This window comes from Phoca vitulina, unplaced genomic scaffold (genome assembly GCF_004348235.1).
Source record: "Phoca vitulina isolate PV1807 unplaced genomic scaffold, GSC_HSeal_1.0 scaffold6, whole genome shotgun sequence".
NCBI classification, from domain to species: Eukaryota; Metazoa; Chordata; class Mammalia; order Carnivora; family Phocidae; genus Phoca; species Phoca vitulina.
The window spans coordinates 68888604-68905427 of record NW_022589709.1 but is presented as its reverse complement, the minus strand read 5'-3'; the positions used below and the strand labels follow the sequence as shown (position 1 = coordinate 68905427).

The 16824-nt window shown below is 41.5% G+C and overlaps 1 protein-coding gene across 2 annotated transcripts in view; it reads right to left on the bottom strand.

The window, feature by feature from the left end:
- Positions 1-16824, bottom strand: part of PPP2R2B (protein phosphatase 2 regulatory subunit Bbeta) — a 445379-nt gene that overhangs the window by 427998 nt on the left and 557 nt on the right. The window lies entirely within an intron of this gene.

Here is a 16824-nt window from a genome sequence, read left to right as displayed (position 1 = left end):
ACAGGGAGTTGAAGGCAGCAGTAAGAGACATCGCTCTTGCCACTCAAATGAATATTCTTAGAGTCTCCTGTCTTCATGGCCTTTGCTGAATGGAGAGCTGGTGCTAATTCATGCATGCATTTGTTCAATAGATATTTGTTAAGTACCACTCTGTGCCAGGCACTGTGCCGGGCACTAGTGATAGTTACACAACTTCTAGTTATAGTAGGCACATCAGATCTGGCCCTGCCTTCATGGAGCTTATAAGCTAGTGGAGAAAACATACAAGGAGTAAGGAAACTATAATGCATTTGGCAAGTGCTACGAAGGGTAACAGCCCGGACCTCCTAGAAGGGCCGCCAAGCTTAGAGACAGGGGTTAGGGGAGGCTGGCTAGGGAAAGTGACACCAGAGCTGAGGTCTGAATGATGAGGAGGGGTTTGCAGGGAAAGAGAGGGTGAGCAATGTTCCTGGCAAAGGGGAGAGCATGTGTGTAGTACTGGAGGTGAGGAACTATGGTGTGGAAGGAAACACAAAGCACAGAGGACACGCAGGCAAGCAGTGACACAGGCTGAGAGTACCCTAAGAACAATGAAGCCCTTTGAAACCTTTAGGGAGGCAAGCCACATGTGCGTGTACTAAGAATACTACCGTAGCTCCAATGTGGCGAATAGAAAGGAAGTGGTCAAGATGAGAAGGAAAATGGGAGAAAACCAAAGAGGCTGCTTCCATATCCAGAGAACAGAAGATGGCATCCAAAGTAGGATAGCGGCATTGTGGCTAGAGAGCGGTCAAGGAATTCAAGAGATCATTTGAAATATTTAGGAGGAAGGATGACATAGGATTTAGGGTAGATGAGCATGTGTATTGAGGGAAGTTAGGAAGGCAGGTGTCAAGGATGACTCTAAGGTATTTGGGCGGGCTTTTGGAGAAAGTAACTGAAGTTGACTACAGCCATTGCTACTAATAACAACAACAACAACAACAAAAATGAAAGAATGTTTATGGGTTCCTGCTGAGTGCAGGTCCCTAAGTATTAAAATTATTATCTCATTCAAGTCTTGCAATATCCCTATTATATAGGATCTGTTATTCTTAGTATGTCAAGGCTCAGGATAACCTGCTCCAGGGCACATATCTGTAAATGACAGACCCAAGATTCAAATCCAACTCCCTGACTCCAGAGGCCCCTCTGAACCACCACATATAACCATGATTAATTCATTTGAGTGTTTGCCTTCTACGTTTAAATCATAAGTCTTTCAGCTACCAACAATACCTTTGAAGGAATCACTGAATCATTTAAGCTCTTTGAATTTCAATTTCTGTATCCAAAATCTGTGTATTAGAATACCTCCTTTACAACATTGATAGAATGATTAAATTGGTCCCAATACTAACAACGAGAGAGCAAGCATTTACTGATTGCCAACTATATCCATGCTGTGTTGTAAAATACTTTATATGTGTTAGCTAATTTAATCCTCACAAAAACCCTTGAGGTAGCTTCAACGATAATGTTACAAATGAGGACACTGAGGCACAGATGGATGAAATGCCATACCCAAGAGTTACATAGCTGGGATGCAAACCTGGGTTAACATTTCTGGAGCCTGTACTCCTCACCACTGGGTCATGGTGTCTCTACTGAGAAGTGAGACCTCAGCAAGTCCCTGACACGTCATGAGTCTGATGCCTGGAATACTGGATATGCTCAGTGCTGGCTACGATTTTTATTCCATGTTAAGTATATCAAATTTTGGTAAGTGCCAGGCACTGTGTTAGGCAAACAAGATAGATCTGGCCCTTGTTCTAATGCTGTTCTTGGAATTTTGGAAAGCCGTTTCCAGTCATGGCTTTTTTTTCTCCCCATTTATCAAGCTGCCTGTCCATGAGAAGTAGGGACATGTCAGTCATTGATGTGAAAGGTTTCAGAGGAGGCCAGGGAGGTGACTTCATCTGGAGGCAAATACTGAGCATTGAGAAAAGAGCTGGTGCGTGTCAGCCAGAAGGCCCCACAGAGGCTCTCGGAGGGGCTGCTGCCTCCCTCCCTGCCCCCTCGCAGGGAGCACGGAGTCCAGTGTCTACATGTAAGAAACAACCGGCTGAGAAAATGGAGTCTGAATAATCTATCTAACAGATATTTGGTCGCCAGAGGTCAGGGAGCACAGGTTGATGGTATTTTTTTTTAATTAATTCCTTTTTTTTTTAGACAGAGAGCACGGAGGAGAAGGGCAGAAGGAGAGGGACAAGCAGACTCCACGCTGAGCGCTGAGCCCGACATGGGGCTCGACCTCATGACCCTGAGATCATGACCTGAGCCGAAATCAAGAGTTGGGTGCTCAACTGACTAAGCCAACCGGATGCCTCAGGTTCATGGTATTTTTTTAATGGGAAGAACTATGAGAGAGCTAATCTAACCCTGTAACATCACACAGGAGCCTGAGCCATGGAGACATGAAGTGGTTAGGTGGCAGAGGACATGTGTGGCTTTGGTTGCATCCCTCTTCCTTTCTGTAGCCCATTTCCTCCCTCTGTAAAACGGGGAGATGAAAAATGATCTTCCAGCTTCCTTTAAAGTCCACTATGCTATGAATCTACATGTTTAAACCACATTGTTACCTACTTGCTCATTAAGAACATGTGGACAAATGATACTTTTATTAGGAGTAACGAGCATTAATTAATTGTTTATGTTTATGGATGATGTAGGGGTAATTAATTACCTATGATTCTCTTTTAACTGCTTTGGCATTACATAGATAGAACCCAAGCCTAGAATCTTCCACAGAGGTTACTGTTCTTTCCAGGGCAGAGGCTTGTTTTTGTTTGCAGCCATATGTAAGTAATCCTTTCGTAAACGTGGGAATCTGCTGGTCATTTTAAACTCATTTTGAAACAAGTTTATCAAACTTATCAGATATGAAAGATTAAAAATAAATAATTATCTCATGGCTGCAGGGATGACAGATTTTTAACATTTTCTTGGAATCTGCTTTCATATGCATAATAGCTAACATTTACTTAGCATTTACTGTGTCCTATTCTGTCCTTTTCATGGATTATTTGATTTATTCTCACAAAAACCTACAAAGGAGAAGCTATTATATTCCCCATTTTACAGAGGAGAAAAGTAAAGTTAAATGAAACTAAGGTTATGTAACCCATTCAAAGTGACATAGAAAGTGGTGGCACTGGGACTCAAATCCAGTCTGTTCAGAGTTTATACTTCTTCTTCTTTTTTTTTTTTTTTGAGTAGAGTTGACACACAATGTTACATTAGTTTCAGGTGTACAACTTAGTGATTTGACGAGTGTATCCATTACACTGGGCTCATGCTTTTAACTATGGTAAGTTCGTTCTTCATGATGCCCTCAGCTTTCTATTAGGGACACAGAGTATCACTTTCTGTGAAAAGAAATGCAAGTATTTTAAAAATAATACCTGGAGGTTTTTGTTGGTTTGGGTTTTTTTTTCTTTTTGGGATAAAGTTTATGAATTATTTTTTTAATTTCATGAATTTAAGTTGCGATTAACTAATGGTATTTTTAAGAGACAGCTTATCTTTAGCAAGCTGTAAATTATGTATTAAGATACATCTGCTCTCAGGTACGTCTGATGAGAAGCTGCACTTTACACGAATCATGGACGAATAAGGAGCAAGAAGGTAAATTCTGGAGCATGTGTGAAATGGTAAGTTGTAGAAAATTAACACCAGTTTTCCTTGGGAAATAAGCACTTAATATCAATATTTGGAAGTCATTACTGCTTGGATATCATTTGTACAGACCTGTCAGCATGGAAATTGCCTGGTCGGTGTGATGGATGGTAGAGAGGAAGAAGCACACACTGAGAAATGACTTGTGCCATAATATGGGGAAAGGTTGCCTTAAATTGTAATCAGGAGAATCATTCCTGAAACAATAGGTAGTAATGATTCTTAAAAAAACAGCTGACACAGTTATGGAAATGCTACATAAAGAGTAACATTGTTTTAAAAAAAGATCCCACGTTCCCCAAGCTACAGAGTGAGAGGACCCTGCCAGTTCTATGAGCTCCCAAATTTACGTGATCTCAACAATGCCTTGAAAATCGATTTCTGGGCACTAGAACTAACATTTTACAAGTTCCTATGATGGTTCTGAGCAAAGATGTGCGCGCCACAGTGAGCCGCAGACCACGGGCAGTTTTCCACTCTGAGAGGTGAGGTCTGAAGACCTCCAGGTTAGAAGCACTAACAAAACGAACAATAAAAAAAGTTTGAGTTTAAAGGTGAGGTTGAATTTTCGTAGTACCACTCCATAAACGGTCGGGTTACTGACGTTCTCCCTTGAGGTGAAATGCGCTCGGCTTATGTGGACGGTCAAATGACCAGTCGTCCATTTTACTAGTACTACTTCAAACACCAGGATATGCCCATGCTTGAGATCCTCTAGTGGCTTCCCATTGTGCCCAGACTAAAACTCCTATTACTTACCAAGGCTTGCAAGGCCTCACTGGAACCTGCCTCTGCCTCTCACTGCAACCTCACCCTTCTCCCACTCACTGCCCCAGGCGCTCTGGGCTACCTTCTGGTCAGGCCTAGACTGCTTGTGCCTCAGGGCCTTTGCACTCATTGTTCCCTGTGTTTAAGTGCTATCCCAACAAGTCTTTTGAACCTGGCTTCTACTCATTACTTGGGTCTTAACTCAAATGCTGCCTTTTTAGAAGAGCCTCCACAGAATGACTGTTTAATGGAGCATGCCCATCCCCTCACATGGCCACTATCAGGTTACCACATTTTATATTCTTTATAACACCCATCACCATCTGAAATTATGTCATGTCTTTGTCACTTTGTTTAATTGTCCATCTCACCACTAGAATGTGAACTTCATAACACTGGAGATATTGGCGATTTTGAGTTCTGCTGTGTTTCCAACACCTAGTGCCCAATACGTATTTACTGAATAAATGGTTGAATGAAATCCAATTTTCCTTTTTTTTTTTTTTAGGATTTATTTGTTTATTTTAGAGAGAGAAAGAGAGCACATGAGCAGGGGGAGGGGTAGAGAGAGAGGGAGAGAAAGAATCTCAAGCGGACTCCCCACAGAAGAGGGAGCCTGACACAGAGCTCGATCTCACAACCCTGAGATCGTGACCTGAGTTGAAGCCAAGAATCAGACGCTCAACTGACTGAGCCACGCAGGTGCCCTTGAAATTCAAGTTTTCAATTTTCTTACCCTTAACCGTAGTATTATAAAGGTAGCTATACTCTCCTAAAAAAAAAAAAAAAAGCGTTACCTAATAAATTAAAAATAAACATGCTAAAGAAAAAGGCTTGACGCTTATTTGAAACCTTGAGCACAAGATCAGGAATCATCCCACAGTGTCCAAGTGCTTAATTATTTATTCTCAGCTTTTAAATTCCACTAACAAATAACATAGGCACTAAGTGGAATGATGCTGAGCCGGCTTAATTAGTAACATAAAAAGAAAACAAAAGGCAAGTCATCTTCTCACACACCCAGACCCCAGCTTCAAGGCAGTCTAGGGAAGAGCGGCATTTGGGTTTGCCTGAACTGAATGCTCCACAAAGAATAAGCCAATGAACCTCCACTCGTTGCCCAGTGGTAGCAAAAGAATTGGTGAAGCCCCATCTGCCTCTTCTTCCCATAGCGGCCACCATGTTGGGGCCAGCTGGAATGGCACCCCCTTCCCTGCTGCACCCGGATTCTCTCATGGTATCCTCCACTCAGAGATGGCAGTCCTAGACCATGCTCAGATGCAAGCCTGATCTGTGAAGCCACTTAGGCTGATCCCATTCTCTGTGGCAATGCTGGCTCAGAAGGCATGTGACTCCCACTGAGGCCAAGGGGACATCTAGAGAAATTTTCTGGGGACATCTGGGGGGATAGTCCTTGCTATTTTGTTTTGTTTAAGTCAAACAACCTTTCATTAGATATTGTCGTGTCTATCTCAGTGTGACACCCAGAAGGGCAACAATTGTTCTGGGACAAAGCTGATGTTCCAGGGGCAGCCAGGCAGGAAGATGGAGAAGATCTGAGTCCCCCATGCTGTACTTCAGCCAGGGAACTAATGAGCTCAGGGGGTTCCCCGCCTCAGGACTTATGTGGAAAATTGGATTACTGCCATAACCACTGAACAGGATGGGCTCTTTGCTTTTGACCTTGGTCCCTACCCATACGATACTGACCTGCTGCTAGAAAGAGCATGGTATAACCAGTGGCTCTGCCCCATTTAGGCAGAAGAGTAGGCCTTTCCAGTGATCTGGAAGGCCCCTGCTTGCGTCCAGCTGCCATCCCCTCTGCTTTCATCTCTCACAGCTTCCCCCTTTGCTCACTCAACTTCAGCCACACCAGCCTCATGTCTAGTCCTTGAACTTACCAGAGAAGCTCTTGCCTCAGGGCATTTGCATCGGCGGTTACCTCTACCTGAAACTCTCCACCCCAGATATCCACATGACTTGATCTTTTGCCTTTTTCACACCACTGGTCAAATGTTATTTTTTGCACGAAGGCTTGACCCTCCTATTTAAAAGAGAATACCCACATTCCTGCACCCCTACTGATTTATTTTCCTCTATTGTACTTACATCCTTATATTTTATATTCTACTTACTAATCTATTGTCTGTCTCCTCTGCTACTGAATCTCCAGGGCCTTGAATGCCTAGCACACAGTAGGCAAATATCTATTTGTGGATATTTGCAGGACTAAGGGGGGAGGGAAATAATTCTTTTACTATTCTAGGTATTTTGAGATGAATTTTCTGTTGCAGCTGAAAGCATCTTGAGTGATGGGTTTCCCTTGCAATGCCTTGTAACTAGTGCCCTGCATTTTAAAGACAGTCAACCATGTTTCAAATTCAGAGTCAGTACTTCTAGAACAGAGTTGCCCCCACCCAAAGTCATCAATCCATATTGTGTAGTGGAAGATGAGAAGTAGAAAAATCGCCTGTGTATGATTCAAAAGTTTGCTTTCTGGTCTCTATGAGACCTTGGGCAATTTAAAATTTATCTCTATCTGCCTTAACCTCCTCATCTCTCTGAGGAATAACCTGTCTACTATCTGTAATATCTATACTATCTCTTTTATCTCTGTAATGTGGGATTATAAGACCTACTCTAGTTATCTCCCCTGGGGGTTATAAGAAATAAATGTTAAAAGCAGGAAAATGCTGTGTATATTTGTAATGGATTGTTTTGAATGAGCTATTTTATTCTCCTGAAAGCATTCATTATTGTTGTGTTAATGGTAATACTGATTTTTTTTTTCATTTGGTGACATTTATTACTTACTGAAGTCCATATTCATTCAATAAATATTCACTGAGCCTCTATTCGGTGCCAGGCAACTTTCCTAGGAGCTCTTGAACACTAACTGAGGTCAGACAGGTGTGTTACCGGGAAAAGTGGTTAAACTTCCCGAGCCTCAATTACCTCCACTGTAAAATGAGGGTAAGTTGCCTGGTATCTTATTGATGTGACAAAGCTGAAAGGGGATAATATACTGAAAGTTATTATTATAAAATCTGGCTTAGTGAAGTCTGATTAAATAGAATTATCTTTTTTATTACTCTGTCATGGCCAGGCATTGTATAGTATTTTCAAAGACCTCATTAACAAAGCTTCTCAACATCATAGCCCAGAAAAGATGAGTAATTTATCCAAAGGAATAGATGAGCCCTACCTGAACTCAGCCCAGGGCCTGACACATAGTAAGTGCTCCATAAATGTTTGCTTTTTAAACACATTTCGTGTGATTGGCATTTGGGCATGGGTGAAATGATCAGCCACAAAGCCTTTTCTCTTTCTTGGCCCGGAACATGTTTAATTACCTAATGCTTACAAAGAGGACAGGATGTTTGACCTGGGTCCTGCTCGGAGAACTTGCTTCCCCTCCCCCACAGAGCCTTGCCAGCTTCCTAGGAGTCCACTTCTCCCCCGGCTGCCTTCAGAGTACCACCAGCCTGCAGCTCTCTGCATCGACAGCCTCCCTCACAGCTGAGAAAAATGCTTTCATCTTGTGGTAACTTGTTCATAATCTGACCAGTTTTGCTTCTAGTGGATTGGAGCCCTGCACAAAGTAAAGTTACTTAGGAAATCCCTTTGTGGACTACAGGTGCACAGAGGAGATCCAAGCTTCCTTTTGACACATAGAGGAGAGGTTTTCATTCCCTTCAGCGCCTGGGGCAGAGCTGGGCTGCACAGTAACCTTGTATTTATTGGCATTCTGGTTTCCTTTAAAAGCACTCCAAATATGCTCAGATGTCTCCCTCTCTCTCCTCTGATGTAAGGAAAGAAGGAATAGAATTTCTCAGTGTGTCTTTTGGATCAACCCATGTTAGAATTATCAGGCATGTCTGTGCAATTTGCAAGCTCTTTGACTCCATCCCAGCTGCTCGGAATCAGAATCTCTAGGGGTAGGACCTAGGAATATGCATTTTAACACCCTCCCAGATTATTTGCATGCACAATAAGGTTTGAAGATCATTCAGTCACCTAAGGTCACTAACTAGGTAGCTGAACCCAGTTTCAGATTAGTGCCTGATGAATAATCTTATGTTGGTGGCTTGGCCTTGTTGATCCAGAAAGCTTCCACCCAAACCAACAGCTCTTCCTCCTGAAACTAGAGTTCTTACCACAGCCACCACTACACCCTGGCTCCAGGAGCAGGAGAAGCAAGCAAGCAAGCAAGCAAGACTCCATCTTCTATCTCTTTTTTTAAGGAATTTTTTTTTTTTAAAGATTTTATTTATTTGACAGAAAGAGTGAGAGAGCACAGCAGTGGGGAGCAGGAGAAGGAGAGGGAGAAGCAGGCTCCCCACTGAGCAGGGACCCTGATGTGGGGCTCGATCCCAGGACTCTGGGATCATGACCTGAGCCAAAGGCAGATGCTTAACCATCTGAGCCACCCAGGTGCCCCTACATCTTCTATCTCTTAAGCGAAGATCTATGGCGTAACATAATCACCCTATGCCTTGTAGGTTGCACAGACAGCTGAGAAAGGTTATTTGTCAGTCACTGACTTCTCTCTATAAAATGAGAAGGTCATAGTCTTTACACTGCTTTGAGACAACCCAATCAGATTGACTGATTGATTGATTGGCAACAGCAAAAAGTCGTAATACCCAAAGGGAAACCGAAAAACCATTCCCCAAATCCCTGCATTTCTCAGGGCAAAGATCAGACTTTCCCTGCAAATGTGTTAGGTAGAGGACTTCCCTTTGCAAGGAAGCCACTCACAAGCATCAGCTTTTAGTTGAGGGTGTATGGAACGCACCTCATGGGGGCAGCCAGATTGATACTTTTCTCTCATTAGAAAACAGAATCGATAGAATGCCTCATCCATTCCTCTACGTGAGCCATCTTGTCGGAGCGAGGGGAAGAGAAGAAGGTTATGCCCGTGGAGCAAATCAGAATAAATATCATAGTTATCTCCCGTCAATAGGATGGAATGACCTGTACCGACAAATATTGAAGAACCGCGGGATGAGGAATTGTAGCATCAGAAAGAAGATGGCCACAGAAATCCCATCAGGTAGTTCTGATCTCTTCCCACGCACAGAATCATGCATGAGACGTGGTCTCACGTCCAGAGTGGGCGATTTCCACCATGGAAAGTTCTCCTGTGACGACACAGCGGAGGATGTCATGGGATGAAATCACACGTGAAGTGCGTGAGTGGCACAAATCAAGTACAAGAATTACACATGGCAAACCTTTCAATGTGTAAGCGTCTTCCAAGGATCAACTAAGTGGACAAGGCTTAGAAGTCATCCTAACCGCAGCAAAACAGGGGAAGCTGGAGGCCACTGACAATTGTTTGCCAAGTGTGTGACCTACGTGAGGCCATCCAGTACAGTGGTTCCAAATACCACTGATGTGCTGACACCTCCCTCATTTCAATCTCTGCCTCCAACTCCCATTCTCGCTCTGAAGAGCCGCACTCATGGATACAAATTTCTTCTTGGCATCTACACCTGAGTGTCCTACAAACACTTCACGCTGAATATGTGCAAAATGAAGCTCATAATTTTTCTCCCTCAGGCAGTTCAGGACATGCTGCTCTAAAATATGCTGCTTTGGTATATTGACTATTTTGAGCTAAAGGCACTTAAAAAATAGTATATGTAGGGAGCGGCTTTCACAGAATTCCCCCCTATTTGCCTAAAGATAGAGTCTCCAAAAGGAACTCAGCTGTCACAAATCCTCTCTCTGGGAGTTTCATTAACCAGGGAAGATGGACTCTTATCCCAGGAGAGACTAGAGGAGACACCACCCCCAGACAAACTGGGTCGCAAACTATCACACCTGCCATCTGCTATTCTAAGGGCCCATTCCTCTTTCCCAAAATTCATTTACTTTCCTCTAAGAGGCATACCTCTCTCCTTCCTTCCCCTATTCAGATGACATATAAACGCTCACATCTCAATGCCTTTCTGCATATTCATAATGTTTTTCCTGTGATGTCTCCATGTACATAATATTAACAATTAATAATTTTGTGTACCCTTTCTCCTGTTAATCTGCCTATTGTCAGTTTATTTCATAGACCCAGCTATTGAACCTCGGCGGGGGGCGGTGGGGGGAGTCCATACCCCAAACATGTTTCCTTTCCAGGTTTCCCAGGCTCCACAACTTGTACTCACACACCACCCAGTCAGTCCCTCAAGACCAAAACTTGGGAGCCATCTTAATTCCTTACAATATCCCTCCCTAAAAATCCAGTCCATGACCTCCAAAATATGTCTGGAATCTCTTCTCATCGTCCGTACCTTCTCTTCTCCAATAAAGTCACGCTGTCTCTCAATAGAATTCCAAGAATTTATTAAAATGGTATCAATTTAGTCCTTAAACTCCTTCAAGGGCAAGGAATCCCATTATTCTCAGAATAAAATCCAGACTCTGTGAGGTGACCTAAAAGGTCCTGTCTGATCTAGCCCTGTCCTGCCTCTCTGGTAGGTAGCCCAAGACCACAGTTTTCTCCCACCCAGCTCCCGTCATGTTGAGTGCTCCTCTGTGTTTCGAAAACATCATCTTTTAGATGGCGCTGGGCCTATATGAGTACTTGTTTTATTACTCCCTACAATGACCAAGGCATGGTTCTTTGAACTCTGGCACATTCCCCACCTTCAGACCGCAGTTCAGGTGCCACCTCCTCAAAGGGGCTTTTCCCGGCGCCCTGTGCTGAGGTGTTTCCTCCAGGAACTCTCTCAGACCACCCTGTTTACATCTTTCCTAGTGTTCATCAAAACTTCAGATGATCTTCTAGTTTTATACTTTTTTTATTGGCCAAGTCTCTCATTATAAAACCTTTTTTTTTACTTGTACATCATATAAATAGATATTTTAAATAACACAGCACATAGAAAATGGAGGTATATCCCAATGATAAAAATCACAGTAACTAATCATAATTACTGAACATTTTCTATGTGCTGTGTTGTTTAAAATATCTAATTATAGTCTAATTGTTCTTCAGGTAGATTTTATTATCCCAATTTTCCATATTAGGAAATGGAATAATGAAAAATTTGAGGTAACTTGCTCTTTGACAATAAGAAGCAAGGCAAGGGGCACCTGGGTGGTTCAGTCGGTTAAGCATCTGCCTTCAGCTCAGGTCATGATCCCAGGGTCCTGGGATTGAGTCCCGCATCGGGCTCCCTGCTCATCGGGGAGTCTGCTTCTCCCTCTCTCTCTCTCTCTCTCCCTTTACCTCTGCCCCTGTGCATGCCCTCTTTCTCTCAAATAAATAAATAAAATCTTTAAAAAAAAGAAGAAGAAGAAGCAAGGCCAAATTTTTAACCAGGTATTTTATTATAAAACATAGGCTCTTAATCAGGCTACCACACAGGTTTTCCTGCATGAATGTAGGGTAGCTATTAGGCATGTTCATCGCAGTGTTATTACAAACCTTGAAAATTGAGGAAAATAAATTAGGGCATATCTACTGTTCATAATATGAAAGATGGTCGTCATATATTGTTAAGTGAAAATATCTATTAATAAAATAGTATTTCCATTATGACCCTTTTGGTAAAAAAAAAATATTGATTTTGTTCATTACAAACTAACCAGTCCCTTCTGCAGTTTCTGGCACATGGCACTTGTTTGTTGACTGAATTAACTGATGAATATACATAGTCCAGAGACTAGAAAAAATACACCACAAACTTTAGCAGTATTAATCTGTGGATTGTGAGATTATGAATGAAATTTGTTTTCTGATTTTTTTTTAGTTTTACTTAAAATTCTCTAGACTGAGAACATACACTTAGTACATTTACATTTCCAGAAAAGGAAAAGAACAAATGTTGTATTTTTAAAAACTGTTTAGGTTCTATCTTGAATGACTTCTTCCCATTAAGTCTATCTTTGTATCCCAAATATATGAGATTTCTACCTCTTTTGTACTCAAAGCACCTTAGCCTTGAGTCAAAGCACTTCTTCTTTAGCTCACTTTGCCTTGTATTATTTTTACTAACGTAATGCCTTATTCTTATGTACCAATTCCTGTCTCCCCCCCGGTAAACGGTGCATTCCTTGAGAATTCGGACTATATTTTATTTATCTTTATTACCCTTTCATTTTCTAGGGCAGTGCTATGGATCTAATAAAAACTCACTCAATGTTTAGTGTTGGGCTCATAGTATTATTTATCCACTATCCTACTGAATAATTTGGAATATGAAAAATTCTCGCCTATTAGCAGATACCTAAGATGTACATTTAATTAAATTAGCAATAACAGTGCCATGCTGAGCCATATTAGAACCTGAAGTAAAGGAAAAATAAATCAGTAATACTGATCCTGTCTTTACGTAATATTTTGATATTTTATTCATTATGAATTCTTTGTATTAATTTTGGTTTTCCAAAATACTGCATTAAAATATGTATCTTTATTTCTGTCACTTCACCTCAGCCCTACTTTTATAATACAGTATTAACGGGTAATGCAATCTGAGCATCTTATAACCACCTAGACACTGTATGTATCATATGTATATTTATATTATAGACATATAGAATTATATATAAAAATACACATAACATATATACATGTATATATGCACACATAACTTTATTCACCTAGCATTCACTGCCATCCTAATGGAGTCTGTATTAACTCCATTTCACATACAAAGAAACTTAAGCACAGAGACATTAAGTGACTTTGCCAAGGTTACCAGCTAGAAGGACTTATCAAACTCAACACCGAAAGAACAAATAATCCAGCCAAGAAATGGGCAGAAGACATGAACAGACTTTTCTCCAAAGAAGACATATATATGGCTAACAGATACATGAAAAAGTGCTCAACATCACTTGGCATCAGAGAAATACAAATCAGAACCACAATGAGATACCACTTCACACTGGTCAGAATGGCTAAAATTAGCAAGTCAAGAAACGACAGATGCTGACGAGGATGCAGAAAAAGGGAAACCCTCCTACACTGTTGGTGGGAATGCAAGCTGGTGCAGCCACTCTGGAAAACAGTATGGAGGTTCCTCAAAAAGTTGAAAATAGAGCTACCCTTCAACTCAGCAAATGCACAACTGGGTATTTACCCCAAAGCTACAAATGTAGTGGTCCGAAGGGGTAAGTGCACCCCAATGTTTATAGCAGCAATGTCCACAATAGCCAAACTATGGAAAGAGCCCAGATGTCCATCAACAGATAAATGGTTAAAGAAGATATGGTATATATCTTATGGCATGCACAATGGAATATTACTCAGCCATAAAAAATGAAACCATACCATTTGCAATGACATGGATGGAACTAGAGGGTATTATGCTAAGCAAAATAAGTCAATCAGAGAAAGACAATGATCATACAATCTCACTCATATGTGGAATTTAAGAAACAAAACAGAGGATTATAGAGGAAGAGAGGAAAAACTAAAACAAGATGAAATCAGAGAGGGAGACAAACCATAAGAGACTCTTAATCATAGGAAACAAACTGAAGGTTGCTGGAGGTGATGGGGGTGGGGGAATGGGGTGACTGGGTGATGGACATTAAGGAGGACATGTGATGTAATGAGCACTGCGTGTTATATAAGACTGATGAATCAATGACCTCTACCTCTGAAACCAATAATACATTATATGTTAATTAATTGAATTTAAATTTAAAAAATGAAAAATTTAAAAAATTTAAAAAATAAAATAAAGTGGTAGAAATGGAATGGAAAAGTCATTAATAGGAATACATAAAGTGGAAGGGAAAGTTGAAAGTTGAATAATCTTTTTAAAGATTTATTTATTTATTTTAGAGAGAGAGAGAGGGGTGGGGAGAGGCAGAGGGAGAGAGAGTCTTAAGCAGACTCCACACTGAGCAAGGAGCCCGACACAGGGCTTGATCTCACGACCCTGAGATCATGACCTTGAGATCATTACCTGAGCTGAAACCAAGAGTTGGGATGCTTAACCATCTTAACCGACTGAGCCACCCAGGTGCCCGTGAAAGCTGAATAATTTTTAATGACTTTGATCAGTGTAGAAAACTAACTTGGGTAGAGCAGGCCAATTAAAAAAATAAAGAACCTGATTGTGAACAACCTTGATTTTTATCAAGTGAAAGTCATTCATTAAATTCACTCAACAAACACTCAACTGTCTCTGAGGCACTATTAGTGTAGGTTGAATGACATCAAAGATATGCTGGCCAGGGAACCTAGCACCAGGGGCAGCGTGTCAGTATCCAATCTGATTCTCCTCTTAAAAAATACTTACCGCTTTATTCACCGCTTTATTCACCATTTGACGTGATTTTTCTGACAAAAGTTGGTAGTGAGTATCATTCTGACTCAATGAACCGTTCATTTAAGTATGCTGCTTACTCATTATGGGCAGCAACCATGTGAGCACATCCTCGGTTCCCCTGCGCCCACGATGATCATCTAAGAGCGGGCATGAAAAATGCAGATTCCTGGGCCTTACTCCAAACTCCTAAGTAAGAACCCGTCTTCGGAACAATGTTTAAAGAGCTGAGGCTTTCCAGTCCTACAGACTGGGTTGAAACCTAGCTCAGCCATTTATTAGCTCTGGAGCCTTTGACGAAGAACTTAGTCTTGCGCGTGTGTGTTTGTTTAGCTTCAGTATCCTCATAGGTAAAGTGGGACTAAAAATACCTACCTCTCGTAAGGTTTTCCTGAGGATTGAATTAGAATGAAGGTCTAATTATAATGATTTTTATCACAGTTTACAAATATAGAGTACTTTCAAACTGTCAGGCACTATGGTAAATGCTGTACCTACATTATCTTACTAACTTCTCTCAAGCACTTGGCAGAGTCCTCACCACACAGTGAATACTCCATTGATAAGAGCTCTAGCCTGAGTAGCCACCCAGATCATTGTAACTGGTGGGGAGCCAGTCACAAACACAAGGTTCAGGTCCAGAGTCTGAGAATAATGGATAGCCTGGAACAGGTCAGCCAGGCTGGTGGTCCCCAAAGCCAGCCTACTGCATCAGAATCATCTGGGCGAGCTCATTAAAACACACTGTACCACCCTGGTCCTTGAACCTCCAACTCAGCAGCTCTTGGGGGACCTGGAAGTCCCTATGGTTTAAAAAGCACAAGAGATTTTGAATTATGGCCAAGATGTGAAGCAAGTGGTTAACTTGAGCTTCAGATTTCTTAAAATCCATGAAGTGAGGGAGTAAGTCATTTTCTCCCTTTGCCTTTTTCATCTCCAAGGCCTAGGACAATGCTGCCACAAAGAAATGCTCAGAAATATTTTGGATTCGATGAGCATAAAATGGGCCTAACACAGCCTGTTTTGTCTGCTTCCCAGGAGCTTTATGAGAAGTGTTTGTAAAGCTCCAGTTTATAGTGCACCTAAAAAATAGAAGATGCTATACGGTAATGTAATTTTATAGATTTAGTTATTAACTACTTTTACTGTGCCTTCTCTCACCCTTTTAACATAAATCATTTGGTTTGGAGGTATCCACCATTATAGTGGGTTTCTAAAAATAAACTACAGCAAAATTGCAGATAAAACACCTCCTCCAAATAACTCAAAATAATTTTTACTCAAATTATTTTTACTCAGAACTAAAATGCTGTAGAAGGACCCAAAATTCCACATGCACTTAGGCATGTTAGTTTCCATATTAAATTTCAACCTTGTCAACTCTTCACTCCCTCATTCATTTCTCTTCGCTTTAGACCTGTCTTATAGCACATCTGGTTAACTGTGCCTACTGCCATCACCACACAGTCTGTCTCAGGTACCCTCACTGCATTCCACTAGAACAGCGAACCTTTAAGGACACCCAGCAGGGCCATTCTAGTTCCTTCCAGTTGCCTATCATTCAGCTATTTTCAAATGCAGACATCCTTTGGGAGAGTCGTGGAAGTCTCCAAGCTCAGGCTTATGAGGGAAGAAAGCTAAGAGAATGAGAAACAAGTTCTTCAGGAGGCGGGAAATGGATGCATTATCCCAAGTAAAGGGCCTGGAATAGGAAAATCTCCTGAGAGCCAGAAAGGCAGTTATATGCTAATCCTGGGGCTCAGTGCAGACACAGTTTATAAGACTAGACTTGAATTCTTCACTCTCCCTGTGTGCTTCCTGTACAGAGAAGCAAGTGATCTTCAACAGAGAACGGAAGGAAGAGATTAACATCTGACTGTGCGGCCACGTTTGGCCTCAAAATCCTCCAGAGCAGACCGACAGTCCCGAAACACGACTTGCCCAAGTGTAGCCTTTCTCTCTATGCAAACCTGTTTCACTGAAAGTTCATTTCAGTGCTGCCTCATTGGTGGGAACAAAATAAGCTTCAAAAGAATAAAAGGATAGAAAGAAATCATTAAATCTATTTCTA